This window comes from Odocoileus virginianus, chromosome 12 (genome assembly GCF_023699985.2).
Source record: "Odocoileus virginianus isolate 20LAN1187 ecotype Illinois chromosome 12, Ovbor_1.2, whole genome shotgun sequence".
Taxonomy (NCBI): Eukaryota; Metazoa; Chordata; class Mammalia; order Artiodactyla; family Cervidae; genus Odocoileus; species Odocoileus virginianus.
This window is the reverse complement of record NC_069685.1, coordinates 60,783,785-60,800,268: the sequence shown is the minus strand read 5'-3', so window position 1 is coordinate 60,800,268 and position 16,484 is coordinate 60,783,785. Positions and strand designations below refer to the sequence as shown.

Genomic DNA, 16,484 nt, shown 5'->3' with positions numbered 1-16,484 from the left:
TTCTGGGGACAGAAATCTCCGAACTCCTAAATCCTCTAGACGGCGCCCTGGACCCTGGAGCCCAGGACTCGGCTCCCTTCAGCCGCTCAATCCTCCTGCCCCACAGTTGCTCCGAGGACAAGAGGAGTCTTAGCAACAGAAGGACACATGCCAGACCCAGCTGCCTCCTTTGTGTTGATCCTTGACCCCAAAGGAATCAGATATTCTGGAAAGAATTTCCTTGAAAGATCAGGCCCTCCTCACATCTGTCACTGAATGCTCATTCCTCTAACCTGATGGCAGCACGGTCCCTTCATCCCCCAGGCAGCACCCAAACACCCAGCGGTCCTGTCCATATCAGCAGATGGAAATCCTGCCGGGAGGTCCCAACTTCCTTTCCGAAGACCTCTGGATTTAGACCGCTAATATTTGGCTTTGGATTTTGACATCAACATGCAGGACTGTTTGGCATGTAATTGTCTTTGTTGCTGTTGTCTTTGTCTAGTGATATCTATTGCTGGGGTGAGACAGCAATCTCCTGGTCGGATAAAGGCAGTGTTAGGTGTAGTCTCTCTATATCTGTTCTCTGGAAGAATGTGTTAGGAGATGGGCATCAACTTCTACCTTAAATGTTTGGTAGAAATCAGAGGATGCCACCTGGGCCTGAAGTCTGTTTTGTGGAATTTTTTTTTTTTTCTTTTTTGCATTTCTTACAACAGAAGTTTATTTGGTATATTGTACAGGGCACAGATCTTGAGTATAGAGCTTTATGATCTTGTAAATATAAGGACATCTGTCCCACACCCCGTTCAGTTTACCAGATATCCTCAGCATCCTGGCAGCCCTCTGAAGAAGGGAAGAAGAGGAGCTGCTAACTTATCAGCTTATAAGAAGGAAAATCAGTTACTCCGTGCATACTGCGAGCACGATGAATTACACACAGTTAGCTCACCTGGAAAGTAGTGGAGGGAGCTGGAGGGCTGGGAGAATCCAGTACCTTCGGGATTTCTGCTGTGGACGCCTGAGGTCAGGGTTAGGAAGCTGTGAGAGGAGCTTTTCAGAAGCACCTGGGCTTTTACAGAGGTAAACACGACTACTTCCCAGAGTGGGGTGCCCGCTGCAGTCCACTGAGAGCCCTCCCTTTGTTGAGGGTTCTTTTTCTATACTTGTGTGTTATTTTACATTCAAATGTTTAAAAAATAAACCCAGCAGGAGCTCAGTTTTGCTTGATATTAAAAGGGTTAAATATAAAACACACATAGGAAACTAATGCTGAACCCATACAGACCATATCGGGGAAAAACGGGCGCTAAACAGCTGACTCAGGAGGCGGAGGGAGGCGCCTCGTGTGTCTCATTTAAGCGTCCAGACGCTGTCCAGGCTCCACGCCCTCTATGTCTCAGGGTGAGTCCTCCAATCACGGATCTTCCCTCGCAGGTGTGGCTCCAGGACCTGCCGCGCACACAGAGATGCTATACTCAGTGAGAGGTGGGTGGGCTCTCTGGTCCGTGTGCAGGACCCAGGGGGCTATCCAGACCTGGGCCTGGCTCCGCCAGGGCTCACATCCCCAGGGCGCTGGGGCCTGTTTGCTGCTCTTTACTAAACGTGTTGTCTAGTAGCGGAGAGATGTTCTGTAAGCGGTGATTTAACCTGGGCGTTTGGCCAGGCAGTGTTCAAGTGACTGGTCCTTTGAAACAGTGTAAGTGATGCGGAGGAAAGGGCTCCAGGATGAAAAAAAAGGCCGGGTCCCTCTGTCTGGGCGCTCTGAGGGAGCGGGAGGTCTGATGACACAGGTGGGCATGGTAAATAGCCCTGTCCCTCCAGCCCTACTCAGCCTGACTCATCGGGAGACCTACACAGTGGAAATGGTCAGTTCAGTCCAGTCGCTCAGTCATGTCTGACTCTTTGCCACCCCATGGACCGTAGCACGCCAGGCTTCCCTGTCCATCACCAGCTCCTGGAGCTTGCTCAAACTCATGTCCGTTGAGTCAGTGGAAATGGTCAGAGAACCACAGTGTTCTCTTCTCTCCTAAGAACCTTATTCTTTAACATCGAAGCCAAACTTGCCTATGTTTTTTCTGCAGTGACAGGATCATAAGTTTCACCGCTTTACCCCATCCCAACATGAAAAGTTTACAGAAGACACTGCTTTTCAGAGTGCCACAAAACCAGATCCATTCGATATTTAATTTTAAGATTATTAATTTGAAAGACTAGCTCTTTAACACACGCTAAATTAGCATTGCTTTGAGTTGGCTTTCATTTGAGTTGTGTTGTATTCAATTTTCACACATCAGTGTGCGAAAGTCAATAGAACCTCAAGTTGAGAAATGGTGCCATGAGGTGACCTGGGCCGTTCCATGGGGCTCCACAGAGGCTGGGGCGGGTAGTTGGGTAAATCCCAGCCAGGTGTGGATTCTGCAGGGCCCCCTGCTTGATGTCAGGGTGGCTGTGCACCCACAAGGGAGCTGTCTGCTCACGAGAAGTTGCCCCGGTGTGTCTGTCCCCCTCACCCTTTTCCAGAAAGCCTGCACTCGAGGGTACCCGGGCCATCCTCGGCATCTCACCACATCTGGTGATTAACTGGGGATGTGGCCTGCTGACCTTGGCTTGGCTGGGAGGGGCAAGCCTGGGTCCTACAGAGGGAGATGTAGAACCATTCCAGGAACGCCCTTTACAGAAAACACAGTGTGAACAATACCTCCAGGGATGACGCACATGGCTTGTCCCACTGCCCCCCCCCCCCCCAGCCCTGAATGTAGGAGCCTGGCATCCTCAGGGTCTATGGAATGGGGACCATTCCCTGACAAGTTGTACTCAGGTCATCCACCAGTTGCATGTATGGATTACCACCATACTCTTGTCTCCGCTGTTTTGCTCACACACAGAGATGGCCACCTCCATGCTCTTCTCTGGTTTTGGGTTTTCCTGAAGCACCAAGAAAAAAAAAAGGCCAGGGGTGGCACGGGAGTTGCGTGCACTTATTTGCCTTCTCCTCTTCCTCCTGTCCTCTCCACGCTCACATTTCCTCTTCTTGATCTTCCTCATCCCCTCTTACTTCATCCTATCTCTTGAATCCAGGACTAGAGAATTTGACAGTTGGAGGGCAAGGAACAATCATGTGTGTCCACAGCTGCCCAGGACACCCATTGATGGTGGAAGTGGGAGTGGTGAGGGGGAGGTCCAGGGCAGAGCCAGACGTCCTGGGGGTCCCTCCAGCATGGTGGAGCCAGCCCTTCTGACACCCAAGTCCCTCCTCTTGCCCGGGCCTGGGGCTGTGGGGTGTAGGATGGGGGTGGGAGGTTGGACCGGTTGGGTAGGGATGGGAGGTGGTGGGGTGAGCATGGGGGTGGGGTGGGGTGAGCTTGGAGGGGTACTCAGGGTTATTACCCTCTCAGTAGGATTCACTGATACAGATGTGTTGAGGGTGGAGGTGTCAGGAGCCAGGGTAATGGGGGAGGAGGGCTGCAGGGAGATTATTGTACAGATTTTATAGCTGGTCCCAGGGCCTCAAGTGCCTGGATGAGACCAAGTCTTTCTGAATGAGAAGCAGAAAAAGAGGGAAGGAGAGGACAGGAAAGAGCTAGGAAGAGGAGTTTATGAATAAGAGAAAGAGAATTTAAAAAAGAGGAATAAATCACATGCAGATTGTTGCTCTCTCTTTAGGAGGCTTCAAAATCCACCAAGTAATGCCCCACATGGAGAATTGCAAGAATGGGGGTGGGGAGGCCCTGGGAAAAGAAAAGGGGGGAAGGGTCAGTCAGGCTGTGGCTGAGAACTCAGGGTCCTGCTGCTTCTGGGAGGGGTAAAGCCTGACGTTTGGACCTTTTCTGTCCCCCCGCCCCCACCACGCGTTCTCCGCCAGGGCCTGGATCCTGTCACTTTTGCAATGGTGGGGAGGGGGTGGGCTTACGATCTCCAACATCATCTCCCAGCCTGCAAACTGTGTGTGGCTGAGAATGAATGCCTGTGTCATTCTGTTCCTCCAAGAAGGCGGTCACTGCTGTCCCCATGTCATTGCATACGTTGCCTTCTGTCCCTCCCCCTCCCTTCACACCTTAACCCCCCTGTTTTTCTCTCACGCGTAGAAGCCCGTTTCCTGTCTCCTTGCCAGCCTCCATCCATCAGTGTTCTCTGACACGGGAGCGTGGAAAGAGGAGGAATCATGGGTGTCCCCCCACCCCATCCTACCCGGGGAACCCCTACCACGACTGATCTCCTGGCTGTGCTGGGCTCTGTGGCAGAGACTAAGTCCACGTAGCGAGTGACTGTCCCGTCCTGGGGAGACTCTAGGTTCTTGGGAGACGTTTGAGACTCACAGCAAATCTGTATATACGTTCTGAAGATGAACACAAGCTTAGAGGTAAAGTAACTTGTCCAAATTCTCTTGGTCTGCAAGCGATGCAACAAGGGGTCGTCCTCCAGCAGGTGTTGGTCACATAAATCCCCAGTCCTGGCCAGGGTTAGTCCCGGAGCCTTGGAAGGACTGGGGATGGGGAGGCGGGGACCTGGGCCTGCCTGGGGGAAGGTTGCAGAGCGGGCAGGACTGGGGTGTTAGGGGGGCAGAAGCGGGCACTGTCTGGAGGGAGCAGGGGCTTCTGAGAAGAGCCATGACCCCCGGCCCCGCCACCCAGAGGCACTGTCCTGGGGCAGGTCACTCCCAGGGGCCCGGGTCAGCAGGACCGTGAGGACAGGGGTGTGCAGCCGGCCCCGCAGTCGTTCACAGCGTCCTGGAGAATTCCTGCTGGCTGTGGAGGGGCTCGAGGGGCGGCTGGCCCCAGGATTCGGGATGTGGGTGAGGAGTGGAGGCGAGAAAGGTGCTCCAGGGTGTGCTCCCCCTCAGCTCTGCGGGAGGACCTGGGAGCCCGTGGAGGGAGCTGGGGGGACGTCATCTCTTAACTTCCCCACCCCTGGGAGCAGCGCCCTCAAACCGGGAGGAAGCCTGAGCACAGGCCGTGGAGGGGCTGCCACGAGACCTGCAGGTGCAGAGGGAGAGCGGGAGTCTGCTTCCCCAGCGCCGGGAGCGTGCACACGGGACTGCTTCTCCAGGCTCCCGCGCTGGTGAGGGAGCCGCGTCCCGCCAGACGGCCTCATCCCAGCTCAGCCGCCAGACTCCGACCAGTAATGATTGTACTTTCTTCCCAAGAGAGGCCAAGCAAACGTAAGCCAAGGCTTTGCTTTGGCAAAGTCAGAAAAGAGCTCATGGGAGCTCTTATCTCATGGGAAAGAGAAATCTGAAATCTTGAAACCCACACATAGGCCTAGTATCTCCCACTGTTATGGCATTAATATAAGAAAGAACAACACAAGCCCTCACACATATTTCCTTCTTTCTTATTTCATGTCCCTCTTCATCAGCCTCCAAAGAGGCGCGTGTAATACGAGTGCTCCTGGGGACCCTGGCCTATTGGACCCTGCCTGAGCGTCGGTCCCTACATGGACAGCCTTCACCCTCACTGAGCTACAAATGCTCTCCAGGATACATTCCTCAGCGACACAAACGTGAGCAATAGAGTTAATAGAGAGAGTGGGCTGCTTTCTCTTCCTGTGCGCGCAGAGGCCGGGCTGGCTGTCACTCGGCATCACGGAGCTGCTCCCTCTGGGTTTTCAGACCTTCCCCGGGGCTCCCTGGAGCCAGAGCCCTCCACCCAGAGGTTGATGGTACTTGCAAAACCTTCACTGAGAGAGAAGATCCCCCCCTTCAACTTCTCACTTCCCCCTTCCATCGGATCCTTCTGGCTCTGGCCTCCAACCTCATTAGCCTGCAAATCCACGTACACGCACAGGCTTTGTGGGTTAGGTGACTTGAAGGGAACGGAGCCTGTGTGGCAGGCACGGGGCAGCTTCGCGGGAGAATGTTCTGTGAGGATGAAAATGTTCTCTGCGGATGGGGCCCTTGAAACATGGGTGGGGGGCGGGGAGGGGACTGGAATGTTTCTTTTGATTTGCTTTCATTGGTTTCAATGGGAGCAGGCAGCTCTGGCGTGGGACCACTGGGGGCAGCGCGCTACAAAGAGATCAGAAGCAGCTCCTTGCTTTGGAGGAGTAAGACCGCCTGATGGTGACTACGCCTTTGCAGATTCTTCCTGGGCTCAGGCACACGTGCCAGGACCCTACGTGAGGCCCTGGGGAACACAGTAAGGTCAACACCCAGGGGGCCTCGAGGGTTCCCAGCAGGGTGAAGGGCAAGGCCAGGCACACCTGTGTTGGAAGTAATCCGTAATCCGGAACAGCAGGGTGGGGGGGGGGGGGGCGGAAGGGGGAAGGGAGTGATGGCTTCAAGAGCCTGCCTTTCTCTCCGCTGATGGAGATTAGAGCCTGTGAGCAGGCCCCTTGCTTGACGTGGGCCCAGCAGGCCTGGACAGGCAGAGTGGAGAGACGCACGACACCCCTGAACTAGATCCCAGCCCAGGGGGTACACTTCGGACACTGCCGGGGGGCCTGAGATGTGTTGTCCAGGGGCCGAGCACTGGGATGAGAACTCATGAGGGAGACACACGCAGGCGGTGCTCTCACAGGGACCCACCTATTTCAACGTCCAGGGTCGCTGTACTCACGAGCAGGCAGACACGGAGTTTGGGCCTGAGAATTGCAAGATCTGTCAGAGGAGCTCTCCAACTGATGACCACTGGGCCATAAAAGGAGAGCAGCAGGGACCACGTCCACCCTGGGTCAGCCCCCATCTCTTTCCCACGTCCCCTCCGCCTGGCCAGCCCTGGGGCCCACGCCCCTCCCACCTGCTCTGCAGCGAGAATGGCCCACAGCTGCCCTGGCCACGTGGTGTGAAAGCGCTGCCATTTAAATGTGTTTCTGAGCCAGACAACCCTTGGCCAACAGTGTGTAGACAAGGACTGGTTGTCGGGCAACTTGCAGAAACTTGTCCCTACCGGGCCCCCAGGTGGAAGAGGCCTGGGGACCTCCATGTCTCTGGCCCTGACCGTCTGTCCCATAACCCCTGTCCCCATGGGCTCATCTCCTGGCCAGTCTCAGGAGATCCAGTCCCCTGGATCAGGCCGGCTCTGCCCATGAAAGCCAGCATGTTTTTATTGTTTTTCACTCAGCGAGTGAGTGACTCCAGATTACATCCATGTTCCCTGACGCCACCTGCCAGTACAGAGATAAAACACTGATCTGAGAATCAGACCCAGTGCGTCCTGCCTGCACCAGCCTTCCGTTTTCGTGGTGGCTTTAGGAGACCAGATGAGAACCCGTGGTGAGGTCAAAGGCCCCGAAAGCAAGAGGTAGGGGACAGCCGTGGAAAAGACATGAGCTTTTCCTGAAGGGTGCGACTCTCAAGTTTAATTTGGTTGGCTAGGGGGACTATTGCTGCCCAGCAAAAAGTCCGCCCCCCCCATCCCCCTGCCTCAACACCACCACCGCGAAATTTACCACTGATGCTGTCATTTGTAAATACCCTCTTGGATCAGGTGTCAGCCAGTCAAAGACTCTCTCACTCAATAGTCCCCTTCCCTCTACGCAGGTGGCGTCAGGGAAGATGGGATGTAGTCTGGAGGCACTCTACCACCATGGAAAAGGTGCCTATCACCCCTCATGTACCCTGGCCAGCTTTCATATTTGATTGAAAAGGAAAGAAACCAAGAAAGCAGCATTTCTACCCCAGACGAAGAAAGGCGAGCTTACCTTGGCTCTGGACAGGGCTCCTTCCTCTGCTCTGTCACTGGGAAGATCCTGTAATAGGTCCTGCGGGGCGGGGTGGGGGTCCTAAGAAAACACACAATGACTGTGGGGGCATTGGTGGTGCCACTCAGAAACGACTCGGGGTGTGTGTGGCGAGGGCTTTGCTTGATGCATGGACCCTGGGGTGGCGGTGTGTGGATGTGTGTGGTTAACAGGCATGGACTGCTGGGGAGGGGGACGGCAAAGGAGAGAAGTGTGAAAGAGAAACGGAGTCCTTGGTTTGGCTTCGTCTCTCAAGGTGACCCAAACCTGAAAGAAACAAGAAAGCAGAGCCCTTGGTTTGGTTTTGTTGCTCATGGTGACCTAAAGTAACACGAATGTGTCAGTCTACGAGCGGTCCTGGCTTGCAGGCTGTGATTCAGGGGCATCGCCCCTCCTGCCCATTCTGAAGCTCACTTCGATTGCCATTGTCTTCCTGACCTCTTCCAAGACCATTTCAGTCTCCACAAGGCAACGATGCCGCGTTGATGTTGGCCATCTGTGGCATGGGATCTCACACACGATGAGAAGACTTTTGGTGGAAGAGATTTAGTTGCTGGCGGTGCATTCTACCATGCTTTGACAATCCTCTGCTGTGGAGACGTGAGAACATTGAGATACTGCCGTTTCAAAATAACGCCCTGTTAGCCGTGTGCTATTTTTGCCTCCAGTCCTCTTTTTCTTTGTCACGTGTGTGTATTCGTTGAGAGCGCTGGCTGTCCTCACCTGGGTACCAGCCTGGGGGTGGGCTAGTCCACTCCAGAGGGAGGGAGATGGGGAGTGTGTGTGTGCGCACCAATGCTTTTCAACGCGGGCAGTGCAAGAGAGTAGCAAAGAGGGTGGGCACCAGGCACTTTGAGTTCTTAACCTGTCACCATCCCCAGGGTGTGTAGCTCAAGGATTTCAGGATTTCTAGGGTTCCCGGTGATAATGCAGCCAACCCTCAGCTTTACCTGTCTGAGGCTGGCTCCTAAGGAGTCATGACCCAGAAGCGGCAGAAGGCGACCCAGTCGTCCTTGATCCTGCCTTCCGTGCTTAGCATCTGTGAGCTGGCCAAAGAGCCCGTGGACTCTCTGCCTGCCCTTCATGCTAACCACGCTGCCCAAGTCTCCGTAACAAGGACCCACCCATCGGGACTGCTGGGGAGGCACCATGGGCAGGATTGCAACATTGGCACGCTGGGACTGGAACCAAGATTCCCCCTGTGTCTTATGGCCCCGGGTTCTTCTCTTTAGGAGAACCTCTCCCCTGGCCTGCCCGTGACCTGAGTCGACTCGTGCTGCCTAACTGCGTGGCCGAATGCCTCCTGGCTAGCCCACCCGCAGATATGCGGTCCGCGGCTTCGAGACAGCTGTGGGGAGGGACCTGCTGGCCGTGGGGGAACCAGGGCACACTGCGGGCACTGGTCACGCTGAATGGCTTCTATGTTTTTGCCCAAAGCTTGTCCCGACCCAACTGGTGTGCAGCGATCACCCCGGGAGACTTGAACCCCAGGCCCAGATGGCCGCGGGGTGGAGCTCTGCGGGCTCCTACTTTGGGGGGTCGGTATCGTGAGGACCTCTGCCGGCCTGCACATGTGGGGAACCCCCTCTGGGCACTGGCAGCTGGCGCTCCCTGCCTGACTGCTTCCTTGGTGTATGGGACCCCTGGGGCCACCCTTCTAGGGGTGACAGGGCTGGGGGCCTGGGCGCTTGAGGGTGCAAGCACCGATGCTGGTGACTGATGGTCCCATTGATGAGTGATGGGTGTTCAGGGGGCCCAAGCCATACCACCCACACCACATGCCTGGCTCACATGTGGCCTCTTCCACTCAAGCACTTGAGACTGGGGCACATGCATACCTGTCCCCCAGTTTCTCCGTCTGAGGAGTGGGGTTGTTGGGCAGACCTCCAGGTATGGCCGTGGTGGGTGTCGAATGAATGAATGTATATAAAGAGTGCGGTGGTGATGGCCTCCTTCGCTCCCTCTATGCTACTTGAGAAAACTGGCAGGTTGCGCTGTGTAAGTTAGATGTATCTACTGGGGGAAGCACACACACACAACCTCTGCACACATATTCACAATTAGCCCACTTAGACTTACACATGGGCCACCCCCCACCCCACCAAAAAGGAATGCAACCACTGCCGGGGACTTACAGGACATGGCCATAGGTCTTTACCTGAAGTATAAATTTATGTCACCACACCCCCAAATTCTCTCTCCCACCAGGATGGTCCTCCAGGCCAAAAGCCAGCAAAAAAGCTCCGCCTTCCTCCTCCTCCTAGATTTTTTTCCTTAGCAGTAGACTCATTCCTGAATATGTAGAGTTTTCTTTGCTTTTGAGGCCACCCACAAGAGCAGAGAACATACCCTCCTCCATATCTGTGGCACAAGGGAATGTTCACTATCTCTTGAGTTCTAAGTGAGGGCAGGAGTCAGGGAGGCCGGGCTCTTCCCTTGGAACGTCAGCATCCTTGGATTCACTGGGAGACTACCTCTCAGCTGGGGCTCCAGGTCCTTTCTCTTGGAAATCAACTTTCGAGTTGGGTCTGAAGTTATCCTTCTGAGAGTTCACAGAGCAATGGCCCTCCCCATAGGGGTTCTCCTGCAGTAAATGGATGCAGCGGAGGTATCTCCACACTTACGCGGGTATCTCAGCGAAGGCAGGCACCCAGGCCATGTGCTTGCTGCTTCAAGGTGGCCAAGCCACGGTGGCTGCCTGCCTGGAGGGGTGTCCTGGGATGTCCCGAACAGTACCATTCTACTTTGTCTCTGAGTCTGACGGGATACTTTATATAAGTGGAATCATACAGTATATGCCCTCTTAGGACTGGCTTCTTTCACTTAGCATAATGTCCTCAAGGTTTTTCCATATCGGTGAAAGTGAAAGTCGCTCAGACGTGTCCGACTGTTTGCAACCCCACGGACTATACAGTCTATGGCATTCTCCAGGCCAGAATACTGGAGTGGGTAGCCTTTCCTTTCCCTTCTCCAGAGGATCTTCCCAACCCAGGGATCGAACCGAGGTCTCCTGCATTGCAGGCGGATTCTTTACCAGCTGAGCCACAAGGAAAGCCCATTGGTAGCATGTGTCAGAATGCCCTTCTTTTTAAGGCTGAATAATACCTTTGTATGGATAGACCTGTTTGCCTGTCCATTCACTTGTCAGTAGACACTTAGCTTGCTTCCACCTTTCAGCTATGAAAAACAATGCTGCTGTGAATATGGGTGTACAAATATCTCCTCAAGACTCTACTTTGAAATTCTTTTGAGTTGATAGCCAGACATGGACTTGTTGGCTCATGGGATATTTTTTTCATCTTTGGAGAGACTGCCCTCCTATTTTCTGTAATGGCCGCACCATTTTACATTCCCTCCCACAGGGTCCAAGGCTTCTGCTTTCTTCCCAACCTGGCCAACGCTTACTTTCTATTTTTTTTTTTAATATTTGATATTCATATGAGATGGTATCTTGTTGTGGTTTTGATTTGTAATCCCCCCCCTTGATCAGTGATGCTGTTTTTTTTTCCCCCATGTGTTTATTAGCCATTTGTGTATCTTCTTTGGAAAATTGTATATTCTAGTCTTTTACCCATTTTTAAAGTCGGGTTGCTTGTAGTTGAGTTGTAGGCATTCTCTGTATATTCTGGATGTTAATCCCTTTTCAGATATATGATTTGCAATTTTTTTTTTTTCCATTCGTGGGTTGTCCATCATTAGGCTGAGGTGGAAGAAATATCCAGTCTCACCTCCAGCTATCCTGCAAGCCCTCTTTGGCTGGGACGTTGACACAGAGCAGGGCTGAGAAGTTTATGGAAGTGAGGGGACAGTGCACACCTACCATCCTCTAGATCAGAGTTTTTGCACACATTTTGCATCACCTAAAAAAAAAAAAATATTGGAAACGGACTTTCCTGGCAGCCCAGTGGTTAAGACTCTGTGCTTCCCCTTCAGAGGGCCCAGGTTTGATCCCTGGTCAGGGAACTAAAAGATCCTGCATGCTGTGAGGCACAACCAAGAAAAAGAAAAAAAAGAAAAACTTTGGAAAAAAGAAAAGAAAAATGATGAAGTAAACGTAAATCATATATTTTTTTCAACCCAATGTGTCCAAAATATTGGAGTTTTTACACGTGGCATATAACATGTGGCCACATTTGTAGGGCTCAGTAGTTACACTGAGCCAGTTGCTATCATGGGCTTCCGTAGTGGCTCCGTGAAAAAGAATCCACCTGCCGATGGTGGAGACTTGAGTTTGCTCCCTGGGTGGTCGGGAAGATTCCCTGGAGAAGGAAATGACTACTCACTCCAGTACTTTTGCCTGGGAAATCCCATGGACAAAGGAGCCTGGCGGGCTACACAGTCCGTGGGGTCGCAAAGAGGCCCGACTTGTGACTAAAACAGTAACAAAAGTCGCTACCACATTGGGTGGGTGACAAAGTTGCATACTTACTGCCTGGCATAGGGTTGGTAGTCAATAATGGCTTAGTTATCAGTGTCTAAATCCTAGCCATCCTTTTTATAACTTGAGAAAAATGTTTTAAAAGCTTTTGGAAGGCCTGCCTTCCTGGGCTTGTCATCCCACGGCTGTTCCTCTGGGCTGGGGCGCATTTGGTTTCTCTTTGTACATTGCCATCTCCTCTACCCGTGAGGACACCAGTCAGATTGAATAAGGGCTCAGCTGACGGCCTCATTTGAACTGAATCCCCTCTTTAAAGGCCTTCTCTCTAAATATAGTTTCATCCTGAGATGTGTACCGGGTTTTAGGGCTTCAACATCAGAATCTGGTTTGTGGGGGGGGACACCATTCAGCCCATAACAGAATTTAAACAGCTTGTGAATTTTCATAGTCTTGTGAGGACAAGGTAGTCACCATAGCCCAGTTACCAAGAGGCAGAGCTATGTACAAAGCTGAGGCGTCACAGCATCAGATGGGTCCTTGCCTTCAGAAAGTAGGAGACAGGAAGCGTGAATCCTAACAGGGAACGAGCAAGGTCCTTTCATAGACTTTGACAGAGCGCCACCTAGCGGGTAGCTGTGGGATGGCTAGAGGCTTTTACGAGTACTTCATGAATCAAAGGTTAACTGTGTCTGCAACTGTCACTCAAGAACTAAAACCTGTCCAGGGTTTTTAATATCTGAAGAAAAAAGGTCACACTATGTGGGGAGGTGTTTAGAAACAACAGACTCTCAAATTTCATTCAGTGTTTGGTAATATGGATATTTAAAATATGTACAATTAATAAACTGCCATTATGACCTCATATTTTGAATCTCAAGAATATTTAAAATCAGCTTCATGATTTTTTTGCTTTGACTTCACCTTTTAACAAAATAGCAATTTGCGGTCTTTTGCAAGAAAATCAAAGTGAAGAATTTATCATAGGATGGGAATTAAGCATTACCAAATCCCATTTTGCCTTCCCCATTCACTATGGAATCGCCTACCATGCAATTCCTTAGTGAATAGGTTGTGTGTGTGTGTGTGTGTGTGTGTGCGCACATGCACACATGTGCACTTAGTCACTCAGTTGTGTCCATCTCTTTGTGGCCCGGACTGTAGTCTGCCAGGTTCTTCTGCCCAATGAATTTTCCAGGCAAGAATACTGGAATGGGTTGTCATTTCCTACTCCAGGGGATCTTCCCCTCCCAGAGACTGAACCCATGTCTCCTGTATTGGCAGGTGGATTCTTTACCACTAGCACCACCTGAGAAGCCCATCACTGAGTAGGTTGTTTGCCCATCAAATTGGACCTACATATTCCAGATAGTTTAGCTGAAGTGAGAATTTATATTAGATATCAGTGAAGGGTAAATTTTAGCAAAGTTAATATTTAAAATAAGGGTCAGAATGAGAATTTTACTTACCATTGTGTGGTTTACAGATTAATAAGCACAACATATTTATATGAAATAGTGAATTGCAATTAATGCAAATCATTTTGAAATTTTGGTTCAGTACTGAGTAAAAATCCTTGTTGTACTTCAATAAAAAGTTTGTGGTAAGTGCTCGCTGCGCAGCTCCCCACTCGCATCCGCGCGCCTCGCTCCTCTCCGACATGGCAAAAGTATCCAGCCCTACGGAGACCGAACGATGCATGGAGTCTCTGATTGCTGTTTTCCAAAAGCATGCTGGAAGGGATGGTAACAACAGCAGACTCTCCAAGGCCGAGTTCCTAATCTTCATGAATACAGAGCTGGGTGCCTTCAGAAAGAACCAGAAGGACCCTGGTGTCCTTGACCGCATGATGAAGAGATTGGACCTCGACTCTGATGGGCAGCTAGATTTCCAAGAACTTCTTAATCTTATTGGTGGCCTGGCCATTGCTTGCCATGAACCCCTTATTAAGTCCGCCTCTGGCCAGAAGTAAATTGGAGGAACCTTTGGGCCTAGCCTCTAGACCCACTCCCTTTCTTTCCAGCCTCGCAGTTATCTGCTCTTCACAGCCCCCACATACCCTGAGCCCAGCACACCCACCTACCCAGACAGGCCACTCCTGTTAGTAATAAAACAATATTGTTTTTTAAAACACACACAAACACACACACACAAAAGTTTGTGGTAATTTCTCTCTTTAGTGAGAATCTCATTTTTGCCAGAATGAAATCAAAATACGGTCAGGTTAAAGACACCTGGTTTGAATAGGGTAGGAAGAGATCCTCCAACATAAAAAGCCCACTGTCGAACATGTGGTATGTACATGCCATGGAATGTTACTCAGCCATAAAGAATGAGATTCTGTCATTTGCAACAATTTGCAATATTTATTATGCTCAATGAAGTAAGCCAAAGAAAGACAAATATATATGATATCACATACATGGAATCTAAGAAATAATACAAATCAATGTATATAGCAAATGAAGAACAGGCTCAAAATATAGAAACTAGTGGTTGCCAGTGGGGGTAGGGTATGGGATTAAGGGATTAAGAAATACAAACTACTAAGTAGTTGATAACTGGGATATATTGTAAGGCAAGGGGCATTATAGCCATTAATCTTATAAATAATTTGTAACAGATTATAAGCTGTAAAAATACTGAATCACTTTGCTGGGCACCTGAAACTAATATAATATTGTAAATCAACTGCACTTCAGTAAAAACAGCAATTTTTATATCCCTCAGCAAAACTTGCAGGTTTTACCGTATGCAGGTCTCATTAAACGTGTAGCTAAGAGGGCTTCCCTGGTGGCTCAGTGGTAGGGAATCCAGCTGCCAGTGCAGGAGACACGGGTTCGATCCCTGATCCGGGAGGATCCCAGGTCCTCCGGGTCCCCCGGATGCTGTGGAGCAACTAAGCCCCTGTGCCACAGCTGTTGAGCCCCGGGGCTCCAGGGCCCGGGAGCCACAGCTACTGAGCCCACGGGCGAAGCTGCTGAAGCCCGCGTGCCCGAGAGCCTGTGCTCTGTAACAAGCGAAGCCAGAGCAATGAGAAGCCGGCACCGCGCAACTGGAGAGAAGCCTGCGCAGCGACAAAGGCCCAGCACGAGACCAAAAGTAAATACAGAAATTACTTGTTAAAAATTATAGCTAGGCATCTTCCAAAAAATTGAAATGCATTTAAAAGCCCCTTGTAGGTGGACCTCACTCCTGAACCTGAATCATCGTCAGAAGGAGTTGGAGGCCAGAGGAGGATCTAAGAGAAACGTGAGGCCGATCTTAATTTCTTTTTTGCTTTTCAGTTTTCCACAAAAGGCAGAGATGACACAACAAAGTTTGGGGGAGTGGAGTAATTTATTAAATACAGCAAGTGTTGCCGAGGCCAACTCAAATCCCAGGCCCTAGGTGTACGCTTCGGGACTCTCAGAACCTCTGCTCCCGAATCTGTAGGCAGGACTAGATAACTCAGCCCTGAAGCTGTCTTTCCTTAGTCAGATCTTGGCTTGGACTTCGCCATCAGATGGTGAAGCGAGTTCTCCCCACTGACTAGTTCAGCCTCTCAGCTGCTGCTGTGGGTCTGAGCCACCACCAGACAGCGGGACCCACTGGCGGAGGTTGGAGGGTCTCTGAGTCTAGACCAGGATAGCCAGTGGAATGTAACCCACACATTTAATGATAAAATTTTCTAGTAGTCACCTTCATCTAGAGCAAAAGGAACCAAGTCAAAATAATTTTATTTGGAAAAATGTTATTTCAACCAGTCATCAACAAACTATGTTGAAATAGTTGAAATTGCTTAAAAAAAAAAAATCTTCAAAATCTGGGTCTGAAGCATTTTACACTCATTGCACATCTCGGTTCAGATAAGCCATGTTCCCAGTGCTCAGCGGCCACGTGGCTACGATGCTGGGCAGCCCAGGTCTCGTGTTCTTCAGGGATTTTCCTGGAGGTGGATATTGGAATCCGTTCCCTTTGTAACATATTAGCGGTGGATCTCCAAGTACTTAGTAGGCTTCAGAGGTTGCAGAGACCTCAGAAAAGCAGGACAGCCAGATATGACGAGAACCCAGCTGGACAGTGAGTCTCCCTGGGTTCCAGCCCCAGTTTCTTTCTATCTCTCTCTATCTCCTTTTTTTTTTTTTTAAGGTTTTAAAGATATTTTTGAACTTTTATTGCAGTCTAGCTGATTTACAATGTTGTGTTAGTTTCTACTGTAATGCATCAGGTGACTTCCCTTGCACATGAACCTGCAAGTTGTGAACTGGCGAAGATGCGGCCGTGTGTTCGCATGTCCTGCCGTGTAAAGGAGCTCCTGTGTCTGGCGTGCATTGCCACGTGCGTGCATCTTCTTCAGGCGGTTGCGCTTTCGTGTACTTTGCTGCACCGCGCCTACACAGCGGAGCAGCGCGGCGCCTTTATTTCAAGCCCAGGAGGCCCGGAAGCATGTGCAGAAGCAGCGGTGCTG

General features: G+C 51.0%; 1 pseudogene; it reads left to right on the top strand.

The window, feature by feature from the left end:
• The first annotated feature begins 8,048 nt into the window (after positions 1-8,048).
• LOC139037812 (protein S100-A11 pseudogene) lies at positions 8,049-14,175 on the top strand (annotated as a pseudogene).
• Positions 14,176-16,484: the final 2,309 nt, after the last annotated feature.